Genomic DNA, 21,959 nt, shown 5'->3' with positions numbered 1-21,959 from the left:
AGCCAGAAAAAGATATTACAGAAAAGAAAACTACAGACCAATATCTCTAATGAATACAGATGCAAAAATCCTCAACAAAATTCTAGCAAATCGAATCCAGGGACACATTAAAAGAATTATACGTCATGAACAAGTAGGATTCATCCCAGGTACATAATGATGGTTCAACATAAGAATATCAATTAATGTAATACACCATATCAAATCAAAGCAGAAAAACCACATGATCATCTCGATTGATGTAAAAAAGGCATTTGACAAAATTCCACATCCTTTCCTCTTGAAAACACTTCAAAGGATAGGAATAGAAGGAAACTTTCTCAACATGATAAAGGGAATATATGAAAAACCCAACAGCTAACATCATTCTCAATGGGGTAAAACTAAAAACGTTCCCCCCTCCAAGATCAGGAACAAGACAAGGATGTCCACTTTCACCACTGTTATTCAACATTGTGTTGGAAGTTCTAGCCAGAGCAATTAGACAAGAAAAAGAAATACAAGGCATCAAAATTGGAAAGGAAGAAGTAAAATTCTCACTGTTTGCAGATGATATGATATTGTATGTCGAAAACCCCGAAAAATCCACAGCAAAACTAGTAGAGCTAATAAATGAGTACAGCAAAGTGGCAGGTTACAAGATCAACACTCAAAAATCTGTAGTGTTTCTATACACTAGTGATGAACAGTCTGAAGGGGAAGTTATGAAAAAACATTCCACTTACAACTGCAACCAAAAGAAGAAAACATTTAGGAATAAATTTAATTAAAGAGACAAAAGACCTATACAAAGAAAATTACAAGAAATTGTTAAAAGAAATCACAGAAGACCTAAATAGATGGAAGGGCATACCGTGTTCATGGACTGGAAGACTAAATATAGTTAAGATGTCAATTCTACCTAAATTGATTTACAGATTCAATGCAATACCAATTAAAATCCCAAAAACTTACTTTTCAGAAATCGAAAAATCAATAACCAAATTTATGTGGAAGGGCAGGGTGCCCCAAACAGCTAAAAGTATTCTGAGAAAGAAAAACGAAGTCGGAGGTCTCACATTACCTGACTTTAAGGTGTATTATGAAGCTACAGTGGTCAAAACAGCATGATACTGGCATAAAGATAGATATACGGACCAATGGAATAGAATAGAATACTCAGATATAGACCCTCTCATGTATGGGCAATTGATCTTTGATAAGGCAGTCAACCAACTCACCTGGGACAGAACAGTTTCTTCAATAAATGGTGCCTAGAAAACTGGATATCCATATGCAAAAGAATGAAAAAGGACCCATATCTCACACCCTATACAAAAATTAACTCAAAACGGATCAAAGACCTAAACATTAGATTTAAGATTATAAAACTGTTTGAAGAAAATGTAGGGAAATATCTTATAAATATTATACTAGGAGGTGGTTTCCTAGAACTTACACCCAAAGCAAGAGCATTGAAGAAAGAAGGAAATAAATGGGAACTCCTCAAAATTAAACACTTTTGCGCATCAACTCCGTCAACAAAGTAAAAACACAGCCTACACAATGGGAGAAAATTTTTGGAAACAATATGTCAGATAAAGGTCTAGTATCCAGAATTTATAAAGAGATTGTTCAACTCAACAACAAAAAGACAGCCAACCCAATTACAAAACGGGCAAAAGACTTGAACAGACACTTCTCAGAAGAGGAAATACAAATGGTCAAAAGGCATATGAAGAAAGTTGCTCAACTTCCTTGGCTATTAGGGAAATGCAAATCAAAACCACAATGAGATATCATCTCACACCCACCAGAATGGCCATTATCAACAAAACAGAAAATAACAATTGCTGGAGAGGATGTGGAGAAAGAGGCACACTTATTGACTGTTGGTGGGAATGTCAAATGGTACAACCACTGTGGAAGGCAGTGTGGTGGTTCCTCAAAAAGCTAAATATAGAATTGCCATATGACCCAGCAATACCATTGCTAGGTATCTACTCAGAGGACATGAGGGCAAAGACACAAATGGACATTTGCACACCAATATTTATAGCAGCATTATTTACAACTGCGAAGAGATGCAAACAGCCAAAATGTCCATCAACAGACGAGTGACTAAACAAACTGCGGTTTAAGCATACAATGGAATATTATGCAGCTGTAAGACAGATTAAATTTATGAAGTATGTAACAACATGGATGGATCTTAAGGACATTATGCTGAGTGAGATTAGCCAGAACAAAAGGACAAATACTGTATGGTCTCACTGATATGAACTGACATTACTGAATAAACTCGGAGAATTTCATTGGTAACAGAGACCATCAGGAGATAGAAATATGGTAAGATACTGGGTAACTGGAAGTGAAGGCATACAGATTGTGCAACAGGACTGAATGTAAAAACTCAGAAATGGACTGCACAATACTACCTGACTCTAATACAATTATGTTAAAACACTGAATAAAGCTGAATGTGAGAATGATAGAGGGAGGAGCCCTGGAGGTACAAATGATATCAGAAAGAAAGATCGATGATAAAGACTGAGATGGTATAATCTAGGAATGAGTAGAGGGTATAATGACAGTGACTAAATGTACAAATTCAAAAAATGTTTTCACATAAGGAAAAACAAAGGAATGTCATTACTGCAGGGTGCTGAAAATAGATGGTAATTAATATTTTAAAATTTAACTTATGTGTAAGAGTAAAGCAAAAAATGTTTATTTGGTACAAAAGTTATATTTTGACTAGTGCATTTCCAAATATAACTTATGTAGGCAGCTTAATTGAAAACCATAAGTCCATGGAACCTTGAGAAAGACATGAGATAATGCTGATTTGTCCAGAGTGATGCCCCGATAAATCCCAGCGTGATCTGAACAGTGAATAAAAAAGCATTTGCAAATGCTAAGAAAAGGGGAAAATTCAACTTCCCCAACTTGAATTCTTGATATTCTCACAAGCAGTGCGGAGAACCAAAGCTATAGGCTGAGACCCAATCTTGGGGTTTGTTCATATGAAACTTAACCCCACAATGGATAGGTCAAGCCTACTTCAAATTAGGCCTACGAGTTACCCGCAAGAGAACCTCTTTTGGTGCTCATGATGTGGCCTCTTTCTCCAGCCGCCACAACAAGCAAACTCACCACTCTCCCTGTCTATGTGGACATGACTCCCAGGGGTGTGGACCCTCCTGGCAGCGTGGGAAGAAATCTTAGAATGAGCTGTGACTCAGAATCAAGGATTGAGAAAACCCCTAGAAAGAGCGGAAACTCACATCAAAGGATTGAGAAAACCTCAACCAAAAGGGGGAAGATTGAAATGAGACAAAATAAAGTGTCAATGGCTGAGAGATTCCAAACAGAGTGGAGAGGTTATCCTGGAGATTATTCTTACACATTAAATAGATATCACCTTGTTAGTCAAGATGTAATGGAGAGGCTGGAGGGAACTGCCTGAAAATGTGGAGCTGTGTTCCAGTAGCCATGTTTCCTGAAGATGGTTGTATAATGATACAGCTTTCACAAGGTGACTGTGTGATTGTGAAAACCTTGTGTCTGATGCTCCTTTTATCTACCTTATCAATAGACGAGTAAAACACATGGAATAAAAATGGATAATGGGGGAACAAATGTTAAAATAAATTTAGAGTGAAATGCTGGTGGTCGGTGGGGGGGGTGGGGCAATGGATATGGTATGTATGAATTTTTTTGTTTTCTTATTTCTTTTTCTGAATAGATGTAAATGTTCCAGGAAATGATCATGATGATGAATATGCAACTATGTGATGATATTGTGAATTACTGATTATATATGTAGAACGGAATGATCAAAAGTTAAGAATGTTTGTGTTTGCTTGGTGTTTTTCGGTATTTCAAAAAAAATTTAAAAATTAATAAAAAAAGTAATCTCTAGAATTAACTTTTGATTCTATCTGAAATCTCTCAGCCACTGAAACTTCATCTTGTCTCATTTCTGTCTTCCTCACTTTGGGCAAGAGGGCTTTCTCAATCCCATGATGCTGGGTCCTGGCTCATCCCTGGAAGTCATGTGTCATATTGCCAGGGAGATTTACACCCCTCAGAGTCAGGTCCCACATAGGGGGGAGGGCAGTGACTTCACCTGCTGAGTTGGTTTAGAGAGAGAGGCCACATCTGAGTGACAAAAGAGTTTCTCTGGGGGTGACTCTTAGGAATAAGTTTCATAGGCAATCGAGGACTCGACCTATTAAACTGGTTGTCCCTAATGCTTGTAAGAATATCAGGAATTCCCCAGGTGGGGAAGTTTAATATTTCCTCCTTTCTCCCCAGTCCCTCAAGGGGTCTTTGCAAAGAGTTTTTTATTTTCTGACCAAATTACTCTGGGATATATCAGGACATCACATTAACTTCTACAAACCAACAAGTTCTCACTTCCTATTCAAGATTCCATGTAATTATGGTATTCAAATAAAATGACCATATAAGTTAAATTAGATATTGTGCTACAGAAAATAGGAATTTTGCATAAGTAGTATCTCTTCCTTTGGTCTCACACAGACATTGGCATTTAAAACACAGAAGTTTTAAAATATAGACCATATTATCCTTTACCTTGTACTCTGATTTACCTTAGTCTTATCCAAATCAGCTTCATTCATATCTCTAGTTGAAGTCTGGTGACTTTTCAACTTTTTAAATGGTTGGTGTATGGAGTAATGCTGACTTTAATAGCTTTAGAGCTTTAACTTTCTCAGGTGTCATATAAATACCCAAAGTTCTAGGGAATGACCAGTTTATACACAAAGAGCTCAGCATGACAGAACTTAGATATCAGAGTTAAAACTCCAGAATAGATGCGACTGCTGTAAGAACTTAAAATCTAGGAACTTTACAATAGGACTTAACCTGATAACCTACGCTCTTAATTTCAATTCTCAGAGTTTATGTATTATAGTTAGTTCATATCAATAAGGCATGGTAATACTTGTCTTTTTGTTTGATATTTCATTCAATATACTGTCCTCAAGGTTCATTCACATAGTTGCATGCCTCACAATTTCAGTCTTTCTAGTAGCTGCTCAGTAGTCCATTGTATGTATACACCAAATTTCCCCCTTCCATACCTCTTAGGCCACCTCCAAAAATTGGGAACACTGCTGCCATAAATACCAGAGTGCAAGTGTCTATTCATGTCCCCACTCTCAGTTCCTCCAGGTATTACCTAACTGCAGGTAGGATCTATAGTAACCCTACACCTAGCCTCCTGTGTAGCCACCACACTGCCCTCCAGAGAAGCTACACAACTCTGCTTCCCTATCAACAGTGAATAGGCTCATCTCTCTGTCCACACTGTCTCCAGTGGTTGTATTTCTCTGTTCTCTTTTTTTTTTAATGAAAATTCTTTTACTAGAATACTCTGAAATACTAATTGATAATAATAAGAATAATGATACTTTTTAAAACCACTTCAAATCACATATTACAAACACACATGTGAAGAAATGCTTGTCTGTGTGGTTGAAAATTAATCAGCTGTCTGCCCTGCAAAGCTACAGTGTTTCTCCTCAAAGGAAACAGGCTTGGTCCCCTCAGGGATGAGTCTTAGTTATTTCTCCTTTAAGCTTAGACTCTCCATTTCCCTGATACAAATGGTAACACTGGTTCTACACACTCTAGAAACAGAACACTGATGGGAGTATTATCTGAGATACTTCATGTGCAAGATTTATAGCAAAAGCTTGAGATTTTTCTGTGAAATCACTAATGTAAAATAAACACAACAAACTGTCTATAGCTTCAACTTCAAATGATTTGAACAAAAATAGAAGGCGCCATGGACAATGTCTGTAATCCTGTCCAATTGGTACAAACGCCCAATTTGTAGAAACTGGGTTTGTTTAAAAAAGTTAATCATATATCTGGATAGCAATAAAAAGCATTTTCTAGGCAACGGTAAGATACTGCACCACACAGTATACAGCCCAACTAAGAGGAAAATTCGGTTGATTTCTAAATTCAAGATACAAATTTATACAATTTTTTCTTAACTCCTATGATGCTGTCCAAGTAAAGTGGGCATATATATTGATAGTTGCATCTGTTTTCCTTTTCTTTCTTGATGCCATCTTGCCTGTGCAGCTCATTGGTCTAGTCTGGATTTCCTCCTCACCTGTGATCCCTCGGTGGCCACAGACTCCCTGTGCATTTTCGTCCTTCATTTTCAGGTCCAGCGTGGGTCAATACTACCCTTCTGCTGCTAAGGACACTACTGTCTCATGTCTTACCATTTTTTCCAAGATAGCTGCCAGCATGCTCAGGTTTCCATCTGGTAAATTCTGTGCTTCCTAAAGATTATGCAAGTGGGGCTCAATTTGATGGCAAAGTAATTCACTTACTTTGCCAGGTTTAGCTTATGGGTCAGCATCCTCCAATCACAACCTCTTGTCGTTGGGGCGTCTAGGATGCTGCAGAGCTTCTGCTGGATGGGAAAATGGATGCTGAAAGCACCTGGTCCTGTGATGGTGATGATGGTGCTTGCTGGATCCAGCAGAGGCAAATCAATGTCAGTAGGTTCCTCTGACACAGTGCAGGTCAGCTGAAGATCTGTCCTCCTTTCACCTGCAGCACACAGAGTTTGCAAACCAGTTCCACTCTGTTCAGGCTAAATCTTTCCAGAGTAAAGATGCAGTGGAGATTTCTTTGATACCCACTCTAAATATGGTAAAAAGTAATTTCCTGATATTTAGCCAGCAATTTGTTCTTCCAGAAAGAATGGACGATGTCATGAATCAATAAGTGCAGGTTGTAGGTGCTGCCTTTAAAATGAAGAGCCTTTGGTTCTTCTAGAAGCCTCTCCAGCTGTAAAATTTCTCCTGCACAGAATTTGCCTCCTCTCTTGCCACTGTGCCAAACTGCACCAACTTCTTTACTGAAGGCACTCATTTATGCTTCTCCTCTCTGCTCATTTTTAAACAGTTTATTCACCCACCATACAATTCAACCTAAGTAGAAAATCAACTGTTCTCGGTATAATCACATAGACATGCCTTCACCACCGTTACATTAAATGGAAACATATTACAATGTTACTGTTAACTATAGACCCAGTTTCATTGTATTTTTCCTGTATACCATCCCATTTTTAACATCTTGCAATGCTGACATTCATCTGTTCTTCCTTGTGCAAAAACATTCTTATATTTGTATATTTAATCACCATTACTGTCCACTCTAGGCATTACTAAATTATACCATCTCAGTCTTTATCTTGTATCTTTCCTTCTGGTATTCACTAGTTTTTAGTATTTTATTCTCCATTATGATTTTTCTTTCAAATGGAATATTTGTATTTACCAACAAGGAGATGGTTTTGTTTCTACAAAGAGATAAGGACCATCAAAACTTGCCAGTCCTTGCTCTATGTTCAGATACAGACTTAAATTAATGTTAAAATGTAATCTGAATCATATCCATCGTCCCTAGGCTCTGAGATGGTGGCTATTTGCCAAACAAATAAACAAAATAAAAGAAAAGCTAACATTATTAAGCTATAGGCAAAATGTTAGCTATTTTCATATATAGCAGCTCATAATTCTCCTAGCTAATTTCTTAATTTGAAAATGGTGGGGGTGGAAAGAAGAGGCAGCTATAAGAGAAGGAACAATAGAGATATAGACAGATACCTACTTTCCTAAATTTCATAACATTACAACTAAATCTAAGCCACCAATATAGTTCCAAAAATAGTTTCAGCAGACAGCATTCTCTAAGCTTTTTTCTTTTTTCACAAGTTTTGGGCTTTCAATGTTCTTTCATTAGCTGTTATGTCCATCTACATTGGGAGATCCAGCTCCAATTTAACCATAAATACTTACTGGGAATGGAAAAATCATCTGTAAAATACCTGCCATTTAAAAGCTCAGTTTTATTAAAATTCACAGGTTTAATTTAATACATTTTACATTTCTTTTTTTTTCAGTATTATTCAATTTCAGTTGGAACATGTCCACATCACATTTTACATTTCTCACCAGTTTTTTTTTAATAAGAAAATAATACACAACAAATTTTAACACAGACCCCAATAAATTTGAATTTACTAGTACAGCCATTTTCATTCATGTAAACATACAAAGCTATAAATCACTAGCTTCCGTATATGAAGTGCTGATAGAATCAGCAACAACACTAAGAAAATAAATGCAACCTTAACCCTAACAAAATAAATGTAATCCTAACCCTAACCCAACAGTAATCTTGGCTCAGTTTACTTCACATTCAGAGAGTATTTTAGTCACCTACTTGTGCAGAAAGCACAGGGCTATTTTAATACATATAACTCAATGATTTTTCAAGATTAACTTAAGGCTGCATGGTAATGAAACAATCATTTGATTACCATGTATTATACACCTCTAACCAATTTCTAAAAAAAGAAGACTGGCTTCCCTTCTGCCAAAGAGCAGTAGACTCATTTCATAGGGTTGCATAGTTAGGGTATTTTCTACCAAGAATAATAAAAATTTAAGCATTTTCTCTCCAGCAATTCGTTGAATCAAGATCTCTCAAAGTCTTCAATGGGCAGAGGATTTGGTCAGGTTAAACCATGTCCCTTGTATTAAAGTATTACAGTTCCAGGAAGCAGAGGAAGTACTCACTGTTATAACGTATAAATCCGTCAAAATTAAACAACTAGACTAGGAAAGACAACAAACTCAGATTTGAGGTTTCAGGGCTTTTTCATAGCACTGAAGTAAACAGCTGCCAACAGTTCGGCAAAGGTTTCGAAATGGCTGCCTGTCTTTAGACCCCTGTATATACACATCCAAATTTAAATACTGCTCATTAAAAATCATAGCAGAAAACATTATGTTTTTGTCAGAACCTCTATAATTAGGTATTTAGTGTATGTAAATTACACCCCAATTAAAAAGTACTAAACCAAAAAGAATTATGCTTGAATAATCTGATAGCTCCCATTTTGCAATTCAATGGGCCACATATTTTTAACTTCAAAATACAATACACTATAAATCAATGTAAATTGAAACTATGTTGTCATTGCTATTTAGTAATACAATATGCCCACTGACACAGGTTGTTAGTACAAAAATTGTACTTTTCAAATCAGTGCTGTATGTATAGTTAAGATGAGCAAAGTATTAACACCAATATAGGTATCAAAAGTCTCCTGTTTCATTTCTGCTGTGTGTATATATGCAATTTATTTTCTTGCACAGGATATTTTAAACAAAAATATCAATATAAAAAATGGTTTATTACCACATTTTGTTTTTAAATACAACCTGATATTGAGGCAAGAATAATCAAATAACTGTGAATTTTAATTATAAAAATGTAAATAATCCTTGAAGGTGCCCTTGAATTTTTCATTAATATTTTATAATTTATATCTTTCTAAAGGACCTAAAATTTTTTTCTCTTTGGGAATATTTTGTGATCTACAATGATCTTTTCATCCTTTCAGATACATCAAGATTTTAAATTAAAAAGCATGACACATGGCAATTTAAATTTCTATTCTAAACAGAGTCATATGAGCTCTTGTCAACAAAAGACCAAATTTACTATAATTATGGATTATTTACATTAACACAAAATAAGAAATCAATATGTAAATGTAATGTTTGTTGTAGCTAATGCAGCCAGCAATGACAGATTAGGTTCAAACAGCAATCAGTCAGAAAATCTGGCCCATATGTAAATGAGCTAGGGCCTTGATGTTTACATTTGACTGTATTTCATTCAGGATTTCTAAATTGTCTCAGGAGCAGCATAAAAATAAAATGTTAATCTTTTCACTATTAATACAACTTGAGCTATCAACACAACTGAAACGAGGTTTTGCTCCTGTCCAGCTGAACTAACATATGATACTAATAATTCTGAGCTGCAGATTACATCATTCTTAATTAACACTATGCTACAGTTGTTAACATCCTCCAAGACACCATGTTATCATCACCATAAATTCTGTTACAATCTTAAAATCACTGTTAACGAAGGTTGGCCTCTTACTCTGTAACTACTTTTAATTGCTTTCTTTGTTGGCAATTAAATATGTCTAGACAAACAAACATTTAGTTTCACATAATTCTTACTAACTTTTCTCATGATGATTTCAATGTTCAGATGGCCTTACGGCTATAATTACCACTTATCAATAAAGTGATATATTGGATTCAGTAAAATGTATTAAGCAAAGTATATATGATTCATCAAAATTCGGTAATTAGTGGTGATAGTCATATATTGTGATTCTAGCAAAACTGTTAAAACATAATCCCATCCAATTAGTCAAAATATGAAGAAAGCAAAAAGAAATTACATTTACAGATATATTTATTTTTGTTTCATGACTTAGTGACCAACTTCCTGACAGTCCATTATATCAACCATACAGAACATCTGCAGTTCTTTTGCAAAGTGTGATGCTAACAAGCTAATTTCAGTAGTCTCTGACATATCAATAGAAAGTAAACTGTATAAAGTGGGTATGGTACATCACTTCAGTTAGATGTGTTGTGATTTCCATCAATACTTTAACGGGGTACAAGACTTCTTTCATCCAAAACGTATAACTTTAAGAAAATATCCTCTTAGTTAGTCACTTTTAAGTGGCCCCTTATCTAAGAAACATTTACCAACTCAATAGTGCCAAATTCTACTTTTGCAAAATCTAACAATAATGCTCATTAAAATTAAATTTAAATTGAAAAGTAATCACAACATTCTTGAAACACTGACTATATCAATTAATTCTTGAGAATGACAACTTACTTAAAGTTTCATATAATAAATCATGCATTGTTCTGATTACAACACTGCTAACTGAAAACACTTTGACAAAATATCTTATGTGAAAAACAAACAGGAAAGTTATTTTATAAATCACTCTAGAAGAAAAAACTAATTGATCTGTTCAGAATAGTTTTACTTGCATGTATAGTTTTCTGGAAATTGTTATTAATAGGCCATTTAAAGATCTCTCTGCAACATTGTCAAAACCTCACAAATATTGATCACTAAAAAGCCAAGTAAAAAATATACTCATAAAACAACCATTTCAAATGACATTTGAGCAAATTATTCAGTTATGAAAAGGTTAAAATCTATGACATTTTTCTAGTTTGAAAATGAAAATACTTAGCCAAAGAATTTCCCCATTGGTAGTTGCTCATCTCTGAATGGAAGCTTACAAGAAGCTGAAATAGAGAAGGAATACTTCAGGAATACTTCCCATGATTGTACCATGCTTAATGGGTATAGTGGAGTACATATTAAACAATGGAAGTTGGAAGTGCTCTCAAGGATGATGAGGAAAATGTTCCTTTCACTGTTCCTCAAGCTTCTGCCTCTGCTCATAGGGAGGTTCAAATTTCTGCCCAAGCTACTTCTCCCAAAGAGGGAGAAGTTTTAATGAGAGCCCTTGTAGTATTTCGCCCCCATCCTCCTGCCCCAATTTTAGACTTGCTTCTCCTGGAGGAAAGGTAGAAGCTATTACAATCATTCACGAGGTAACAGTGTACTAGTTAGGCTTCACAGAAGACAGAAATGAGACAGCAGCTTCTCTTTGACTTCCTATGCCACAGGACAGTAAATGCTCTACTTCCTACCCACCCTGTGGTAGGTACACAGCAGACAAGTTTTGTCATGAACTCTACAACCACTTTTTTTCCACTGACTGTGCCTATCACATCAATCGAGAGACTGTGAAGACCCACTCTTAATGTATCCTATAGATTAACTAAGCATGTGGATCCTAAGATTTAAATTGTAAGGAGAGGTAAGTGACTTCACTTATGACTCAAGTCCAAGCCACATCCTCCATTTGGTGCTTACCTGTGTATTAAAGCAGTTTTGTTTTCCAGTTTGGCCACTGAATTTTGTGTGTATAATCCACTGATAAGCATCCTAGAGGAGGACCTGCCCTGATCTGGATGGCAGAGTGAGATGCCTCAAGGCTAGATCCTGCCCCCCAAACCTCCCACCCTCCCTGCAAACAGAAGCTCTGAACAATCAGCAAGAACTGGCAGAAGTATCTTTCTCAAAACTGCAAAAAAAAAAAAAAAAAACCAGTTAAAAAACTGCAGTAATAGGCAATAACTGCTGAGTAAACAAACAAAAAGGCTACTTAAAAGTGGTAGAATATCCTAGCACCTGGCTGGTCCTCAACAAATCCTCAACCACTTGGTGCAGAGTGGGCCCATGCACCCAGTGCGGAAGACTGGTCGTAGTTCTGCAGGGAGGAGAGCAACCTCATGCACATACCTGGAGCATGTATATCTGGCCCAATCAGTTTGGTGGTAGTCTGAGGGTCTCACTGTCCCACAACTTATCCTACATGTGAAAGGTGGTCACTAACCTCTACCACAGAATGATATAGGAGAGCAGTCAGATCATGTTGCTTGGGACAAGGGATTGCTGGCTGTAGAACATACAGTCCAGAAACCAGGATGGTCAGGAAAATGTCTGCTAGGAAAGACGGAACATTCAGAGCAGTCTAAACAGGGGAATTTCCAGGACCACATGCAATCCAAACAAGACTCAGGCAGAGACAGGATTAAAAAGGAGACCCTTTGTCTTGGTATGGGGCTATTCTCTAAACTCATTTATTATGGACAAACCCTGAAGGAGAGCACTTACACATGTCAATCTACAAAGTCTGGGAAAGGTGTTTTCTGTTTTTCTTTCTTCCTTGTTTTGTTAGCTTTAGGCATTCAAGGAAACCTCTGTTATGCCACTTGCTAGATACAAGATTAAGAAACAGATTCCTCAGAGTGTAAATTACAGCTTAACACATTAAATATTAAAATGTCCAGGTTTCAAGAAAAGATTACAAAACACTTAAATAAAAAGAAAAGAATGATCCAGAAAATGAAGAATAAAGAATTAAAAATCATCAATATGGGTGACAAAACCTGGAATATAACAAAGACATATACACTGATGGAATTGAATTGTGAGCTCAAAAATCAATCCTTACACTTATGGCCATGTGATTTTTGACAAGGGAACAAAGACTACTCAACTGAGAAAGCATGGTCTCTTCAACAACTGTTCCTGGTAGAGCTGTGAAAGAATGATGGCGGACCCTTACCTTACACCATATATAGTAATCAAGTCAAAATGTATCAAATACTTAAATATAAGGGCCAGGACTATAAAACTCCTAGAAAACATGAGACAGCATGTTCAGGAACTTGTGTTAGGCAATGATTTCTTAGAGTTTAAACCCAAAAACACAAGCAATGAAAGAAAAGATACATAAGAGGGACCTTATCACAGTTTAAAACTTTCATGCCTCAAAAGACTTTATCATGAACAGAAAAAAAACAAACAATGGGAAAAAATATTTGGAAGCCACATAATGGTTTAAATCTAGAATGCATGACGAAATCCTCTAATTCAACAACAAAAACCAAACAACCAGTTACAAAACGGGCAAAACAAGTGAATAAACATCACACCGAAGAAGATACGCAAATGGCCAAAAAGCACATGAAAAGATGCCCAACATCATTAGCTATCAGGGAACTGCAAGTCAAAACTACAATGAGATAGGAGAGGGGCCAAAATGGCGGATAAGCAAGGTGTGGGATTTAGTTCAATCTCCAGAACAGCTAATAAATAGCCAGGCAAAGTACAGAGCAACTGCTTGGGCCACTTCAATGACCTGACACACAGAGTACATCAGTCTGGACCACCTGGACTGTGAGTGCCCCAAGCCGCAGCAGCCGGCACCCCTTCCCCACAGGCTGCTCCCCAGAGGGGAAAGGAAAGGGACTTCACTAGCAGCAGGGGCTGAGGACAACCAAACTCCAATTGCGGAATTAAGTAACAAATTCTGACGACTAAAAATAGGCCCCCAGCTCAGCTGAACCTCCAGTAAAAGCAGAGGTCGCTGTTTTTTTGCCTCAGTGCAGATGGGGTAGAGCTGACAGAACAAAGAAAAAAAAAAAGAGACTTTCCTGCATTTGAAAATGTCTGGGCCCTGAAGGGAAAGAGAGGGCACACAGGACCTAGAGATACACAGAATAATGTACCAACTTAAGCTCTTGATTCGTACACATGAGAAATGGGGGTCCGGCTCTGAAAAGGAATTTTCATTTTCGTTTTCATGGCTGTGTTTCTACGGCTTGACTGCTCTTTGGATACAGCTGCAAGGCTTCTCAGGCTCCACTGGCCCAGGCATAGGCAGAATTAAGCTTGTCTGAGCATCTCTCTGGAAACTGTGCCTTCCCCATGGAGAGGGGTGGGGCCCAGCTCAGGTGGAATCACTCCCTCAAGGAGTTCAGACCCCAGGGTTTGGAAAAGTGAAGTGATTGAAACCAGACTACAACCTCTCCTTGGTCTTGACCAGCCATGAGCAGGGAGAGTCTGCTGAAGTTAAAGGTACCGTATCACCTTATGCTGGTGGGACCCGCAGGTAGACAAGTGTCACAATAGGCAGGATAGGAAAAAAATGGAGAGCCCAGAGGCTTCATAGGAAAGCCTATCAATCTGCTGGGTCTCATCCTCAGGGACACCTGACACAGATGACTCTTTCTTCCTGACAGGAGGCTAGCTTGGGCTGGGAAAATCTAACTGCAATTTATAATACCTAAGTAAAACCGCCTAAGGGGGAAAAAAAGACAACATATAGGCAGGGCAAGAAATAGGAAAACAAGAGCTGAAAAATTCTGATCTATTAAACAAAACCTAAGCTAGAGGTCCAGAATAAGCTGAATTGAATGTCAAAGGACAAATAGACAACAAAGTCATCCAGCAAGAAAATCCGAGGTAAAAAAGGTGAAAACAATCTCCAGAATAAAGTAATTAAGGTAATTAAATGCCTACATGCCAGGAAAAAATAACGAATCATACAAGGAAAATTGAACATATGGCCCAGTCAAAGGAACAAACCAACAATTCAAACGAGATACAGGAGTGGAAAAAATTAATTCAAAACGTTCGAACAGACATGAAAAACCTCACCAAAAATCAAATCAGTGAACTGAGGGAGGATATAAAGAAGGCAAGGAATGACCAAAAAGAAGAAATGGAAAGTCTGAAAACACAAATTACAGAACTTATGGGAATTAAAGGCACAGTAGAAGAAATGAAAAAACAATGGAAACCCACGATGTCAGATTTCAAGAGGTAGAAGACAGGATTAGTGAACTGGAGGAAGGGACATCTGAAATCCAACAAGCAAAAGAAAATAGAGGGGAAAGAATGGAAAAATATGAGCAGGGACTCAGGGAATTGAATGACAATATGAAGCACACATGAATACACGTGTTGTGGGTGTCCAAGAAGGAGAAGAGAAGGAAAAAGGAGAAGAAAAACAAATGGAGGAAATTATCACTGAAAATTTCCCAATTCTTATGAAAGACTTAAATTACAGATGTGAGAAGAGCAACGTACCCTAAACAGAATGAATGTCTATCCAAATAGATGTACTCCAAGACACTTACTAATGAGAACGTCAGATGTCAAAGAGAAAGAAAGAATCTTGAAAGCAGCAAGAGAAAAGCAACTATCATATATAAGGGAAGCCAAATAAGACCATGTGTAGATTTCACAGCAGAAACCATGGAGGTGAGAAGACAGTGGGATGATATATTTAAATTACTAAAAGAAAAAAACAGCCAACCAAGAATTCTATATTAAGCAAAACCGTTCCTCAAAAATGAGGGTGAAATTAAAACATTTTCAAACAAAAAATCACTGAGAGAATTTGTGACCAAGAGACTTCAAGCTCTGCAAGAAATACTAAAGGGAGCAGTAGAGATAGATATGAAAGGCAGGAGAGAGAGGTGTGGAGAAGAGTGTAGAAATGAAGACTATTAGTAAAGGTAAAAGAAGGAAAATTACTTATGACATATAAAATCCAAAAGGCAAAATGGCAGAAGAAAGTATTGCCTGTACACTAACAACACTAAATGTCAATGGATTCAACTCCCCAATCAAAAGATATAGACTGGCAGAATGGATGAAAAAACAAGACCCATCCATATGCTGTCTACAGGAAACACACCTTATACCCAAGGATAAACATAGGTTGAAAGTGAAAGGTTGAGAAAAGATATTTCATGCAAATAACAATCAGAAAAGAGCAAGAGAAGCTATACTAATATTCAACAAGTTAGACTTCAAATGTAAAATACTTAAAAGAGACAAAGAAGGACACTGTGTATTAATAATAGGAACAATTCAACAAGAATTCATATAATCATAAATATTTATGCACCGAGCCAGAAGGCTCCCAAACACATGAGGCAAACACTGAAAATGCTGAAAAGAGAAACAGACACATCTACCATAATACTTGGATATTTAAATTCTCCACTTTCATCAATGGACAGAACATTTAGATAGAGGACCAATAAAGAAACAGAGTTTTGAATAATACAATAAATGAGCTAGACTTAACAGACATTTATAGAATATTACACCTCACAACAGCAGGATATACCTTTTTCTCAAGTGCTCATGGATCATTCTCAAGGACAGACCATATCCTGGGTCACAAAGCAACTCCCAATAAATGTAAAAAGACTGAAATCATATAAAAACACTTTCTCAAATCATAAAGGAATGAATCTGGAAATTAATAACAGGCAGAGTTGCAGAAAATTCACAAATATATGTAGGCTCAACAACATACTCTTAAACAACGAGTGAGTCAAGGAAGAAATTACAAGAGAAATCAGTAAAATGAAAACACAACATATCAAAATTTATGGGATGCAGCAAAGGCAGTGCTAAGAGGGAAATATATTGCCCTTATTGCCTATATCAAAAAAGAAGAAGGAGCAAAAATTGAGGAATTAACTGGCCATTGGGAAGAACTAGAGAAAGAACAGCTAATTAACCCCAAAGCAGGCAAAAGGAAAGAAATAATGAAGATTAGAGCAGAAATAAATGAAATTGAGAACATGAAAACAATCAAGAAAATCAACAAAACCAGAAGTCAGTTCTATGAGAAAATCAATAAGATTGATGCATGCTTAGCGAGGGTGAGAAAAAGAAGAAGAGAAAGGATGCAAATAAATAAAATAAAAAATGGAAGAGGAGTCATAACCATTGACCCCACAGAAATAAAGGAGTTCATAAAAGGATATATGAATAACTTTATGCTAATAAACTCTACAATGTAAATGAAATGGACAACTTCCTAGAAAGGCATGAACAACCAACATTGCTCGAGAGAAACAGACGACCTCAACAAACCAATCACAAGCAAAGAAATTGAATCAGTCACTAACAAGATGCTCAAAAAAGAAAACTGCAGGACCAGATGGCTTCATGTGTGAATTCTACCAATCATCCCAGAAAGAATTAGTACCAATCCTGCTAAATATCTTCAAAAAAATTGAAGAGGAGGGAAAGCTATGTAACTCATTCCATAAAGCCAACACCACCCTCATACCAAAGTCAGAAAAAGACATTACAAAAAAAGAATCTCTTATGACTATATATGGAAAAATCCTCAACAAAATTCTTGCAAATCAAATCCAACAGCATATTAAAAGAATTATACACCACAACAAAGGAGGATTCAACCCAGGTATGTAAGGATGGTTCAAAACAAGAAAATCAATTAATGTAAAACACCATATCAACAAATCAAAGCCGAAAAATCACATGATCATCTCGATTGATGCAGAAAAGGCATTTGACAATATTCCACATCCTTTCCTCTTGAAAACACTTCAAAGGAGAGGAGTAGAAGGGAACTTCCTCAACATGATAAAGGGAATATAGGAAAAACCCACAGCTAACATCATCCTCAATTGGGATAAACTTAAAACGTTTCCTGTAAGATCAGAAACAAGTCAAGGATATCCACTATCACCACTGTTATTCAACATTGTGTTGGAAGTTCTAGCCAGAGCAATTGACAAGAAAAAGAAATACAAGGCATCAAAATTGGAAAGGAAGAAGTAAAACTCTCACTGTTTGCAGATGATATGATACTATATGTCGACAACCCCAAAAAATCCACAGTAACCTACTACAGCTAATAACTGTGTACAGCAAAGTGGCAGGTTACAAGATCAACACTCAAAAATCTGCAGTGTTTCTATACACTAGTAATGAACAATATGAGAGGAAAGTCATGAAAAAAATTCCACTTACAATTGCAACCAAAAGAAGAAAATATTTAGGAATAAATTTAACTAAAGAGACAAAAGACCTATACAGAGAAAACTATAAGAAATTGAATCACAGAAGACCTAAATAAATGGAAGGACATACTGTGTTCACGGATTGGAAGACTAAATATAGTTAAGATGTCAATTCTACCTAAATTGATTTACAGATTCAATGTAATACCAATTAAAATCCCAGCAACTTATTTTTCAGAAATAGAAAAACCAATAACCAAATTTATCTGGAAGGGCAGGGTGCCCAAATAGCTAAAAGTATCCTGAGAAAGAAAAATGAAGTCGGAGGTCTCACACTACCTGACTTTAAGGCATATTATGAAGCCACAGTGGTCAAAACAGCATGGTAGTGGCATAAAGACAGATATACTGATGAATGGAATCAAAAAGAGTGCTCAGATAGACCTCTCATCTATGGACAATTGATCTTTGATAAGGCAGTCAACCAACTCACCTGGGACAGAACAGTCTCTTCAATAAATGGTGCCTAGAGAACTGGATATCCACATGCAAAAGAATGGAAGAGGATCCATATCTCACACCCTATACAAAATTAACTCAAAATGGATCAAAGACCTGAACATTAGATCTAAGACCATAAAACTGTTAGAAAAAAAATGTAGGGAAATAACCAATAAATCTTATACTAGGAGGTGGTTTCCTAGACCTTACACCCAAAGTACAAGCATCAAATAAATAAGTAAATAAATAAATGGGAACTCCTCAAAATTAAACACTTTTGTGCATCAAAGAAATTCATCAAGAAAGTAAAAACAGCCTACACAATAGGAGACAATATTTGGAAATGATCTATCAGATAAAGGTCTAGTTTCCAGAATTTATAAAGCGATTGTTCAACTCAACAACAAAAAGACAGACAACCCAATCACAAAATGGGCAAAAGACTTGAACAGACACTTCTCAGAAGAGGAAACACAAATAGCCAAAAGGCACCTGAAAAGATGCTCAACTTCACTGGCTATTAGGGAAATACAAATCAAACCACAATGAGATATCATCTCACACCCACCATAATGGCCATTATCAATAAAACAGAAAATAACAAGTGCTGGAGAGGAGGTGGAGAAAGAGGCACACTTATCCACTGTTGGTGGGAATGTCAAATGGTACAACTGCTGCAGAAGGCAGTTTGGTGGTTCCTCAGGAAGCTAAGTATACAATTGCCATATGACCCAGCAATACCATTGCTAGGTATCTACTCAGAGGACATGAGGGCAAAGATACAGACAGACATTTGCACACCAATGTTTATAGCAGTATTATTTACAATTGCCAAGAGAAGGAAGCAGTCCAAATGTCCATCAACAGAGGAGTGGCTAAACAAACTGTGGTATATACATACAATGGAATATTATGCAGCTGTAAGACAGAATAAAGTTACGAAGTATGTAACAACATGGATGGACCTTAAAGACATTATGCTGAGTGAGATTGGATCTCACAGATATGAACTAACATCAATGAATGTACTTGGAGAATTTCAGTTACAAACAGAGGTGATCAGGAGATAGAAATAGGGTAGATATTGGGTAACTGGAAGTGAAGAGATACAGATTGTGCAATGGGACTGATTGTAAAAATTCAGAAATGGATAGCACAATACTACCTAACTGTAATAAAATTATGTTAGAACACTGAATGAAGCTGAATGTGAGAATGATAGAGGGAGGGGGTCAGGGGGCACAAATGAAATCAGAAGGAAAGATAGAAGATAAAGACTGAGATGGTATAATCTAAGAATGCCTAAAGTGCATAATGATAGTTACTAAATGTACAAATTTAAAAATGTTTTCTATAAGGAAGAAGAAAGGTATGTCAATAATGCAGGGTGTTGAAAACAGATGGTAATTAATATTTTAAAACTTTAAGTTATACATCAGAGTAAAGCAAAAAAAAATGCTTATTTGGTACACAACTTATATTTCAACTAGTGCATTTCCTAATATAACTTATGTGGACAGCTTAATTGAACACCATAAGTACATGGAACCTTGAGAAGGGTATGAGATTTTTTAGGTTTGTCCAGAGTGATGCCTCAATAAATTCTAAAAGGATTTGAACAGTGAATAAAAAAGTATTTGCAAAGTCCCTTTAGGGGAATGGTGATAAAGGGGAAAAATTCAACTACCCCAAGTGGAGAATTCTTGATATTCTCATAAGCAGTAGGGACAACCAAAGCAGTAGGGACAACCAAAGCAATAGGCTGAGGCCCCAGTCTTGGCATTTGTTCATATGAAACTTAACCCCCAATGGATAAGTTAAGCCTACTTAAAATCAGGGCTAAGAGTCACCCCCAAGAGAACCTCAATCTTGGGGTTTGTTCATATGAAACTTATCCCTGCAAAGGAAAGGCTAAGACTACTTAAAATTAAGTCTAAGAGTTACCCCCAAAGAATCTCTTTTGTTGCTCAGATGTGGCCTATCTCTCTCACCCAACAGGGTAAGCAAACTCAGTGTCCTCCCCCTTTCTACGTGGGATATGACTCCCAGGGTGTGGACCTTCCTGGCAACATGGGACAGAAATCCCAGAATGAGCTGGGACTCAGCACCAAGGGATTGAGCAAACCTTCTTGACTGAATGGGGGAAGAAAGAAATGAGGCAAAATAAAGTGCCAATGGCTGTGAGATTCCAAACAGAGCCAGAGGTCATCCTGGAGGTTATTCTTACGCATTAAATAGATACCACCTTTTTAGTTAAGGCGTAACAAGAGAGGCTGGAGGAACTGCCTGAAAATGTAGAGCTGTGTGCTCCAGCAGCCATGTTTCTTGAAGATGACTGTATAATGATATAGCTTTCGCAGTGTGACTGTGTGCTTATGAAAATCTTGTGTCTGATGCTTCTTTTATCTACCTTAGGACAGATGAGTAAAACATACAGATTAAAGATAAGTAGATGATGGGGAGAACAAATGTTAAAATAAATTCAGTAGTCTGAAGTGCTGGTGAATGGGGAGGGGAGAGGGGGGGTAAGGAGTATGGTATGCATGAATTTTTTTCTGTTTTCTTTTTATTTCTTTTTCTGAATTGATGCAAATGTTCTAAGAAATGATTATGATGATAAATATACAGCTATATGATGAAAAAAATGTTCACACTATGTGATTTGTTTTATTAATAAAAATTAAAACATATATATATATATATATACATATATGGTGATCATGAAAAGCCAGACTTCATGGGAATTCTTCAGAATAAACTACCCAGTAAGCAAATTTCAACAAATAAACTTCAAAGGGAAAATAAAAAGTTTATGGTGAGGGAAGCTACAGATTAAAAGGCATCAAACAACCATAGTATGTTGACTTATCTGGATCCTGTGTATAAAAATCCGAAGAAATGTGACATTCATGAAAAAGAATTTGGAATTTTAAATAATGTTAAAGTAATAGTTGTTAAAAAAAAAAACTACAATGAGATACCATTTTACACCCACTAGAATTACTACTATTATAAAAACAGAAAAGTTTAAATGTTAGAGAGGATGTGGAGAAACAGGAGCATTCATTCACTGCTGACAGACATGTAAAATGGTGAGGCTGCTATGGAAGGCAGTTTAACAGTTCCTCAGAAAGCTAAAATAAGATAAGAAAATCACCACATGACCCAGCAATCCCATTTCCAGGTGGTTACACAAAAGAAGTGAAAGCAAGGACTTGAACAGACATTTGTGCACCAATGTTCATATCAGCATTACTGACAATTGCCAAAAGATGTGCCAATCAATCAATGAAAGGATAAACAAAATGTGGTATATACACACACAATGGAATATTATTCAGCTATAAAAAG

General features: G+C 36.5%; 1 protein-coding gene across 7 annotated transcripts in view; it reads right to left on the bottom strand.

Annotated features, from left to right (window-relative positions):
- Window positions 1-21,959, bottom strand: part of FAF1 (Fas associated factor 1) — a 667,255-nt gene that overhangs the window by 355,626 nt on the left and 289,670 nt on the right. The window lies entirely within an intron of this gene.

Source organism: Tamandua tetradactyla, chromosome 2, assembly GCF_023851605.1.
Source record: "Tamandua tetradactyla isolate mTamTet1 chromosome 2, mTamTet1.pri, whole genome shotgun sequence".
NCBI lineage: Eukaryota > Metazoa > Chordata > Mammalia > Pilosa > Myrmecophagidae > Tamandua > Tamandua tetradactyla.
The sequence above is the reverse complement of the archived record's forward strand: the minus strand, read 5'-3'. Positions and strand labels throughout refer to the sequence as shown.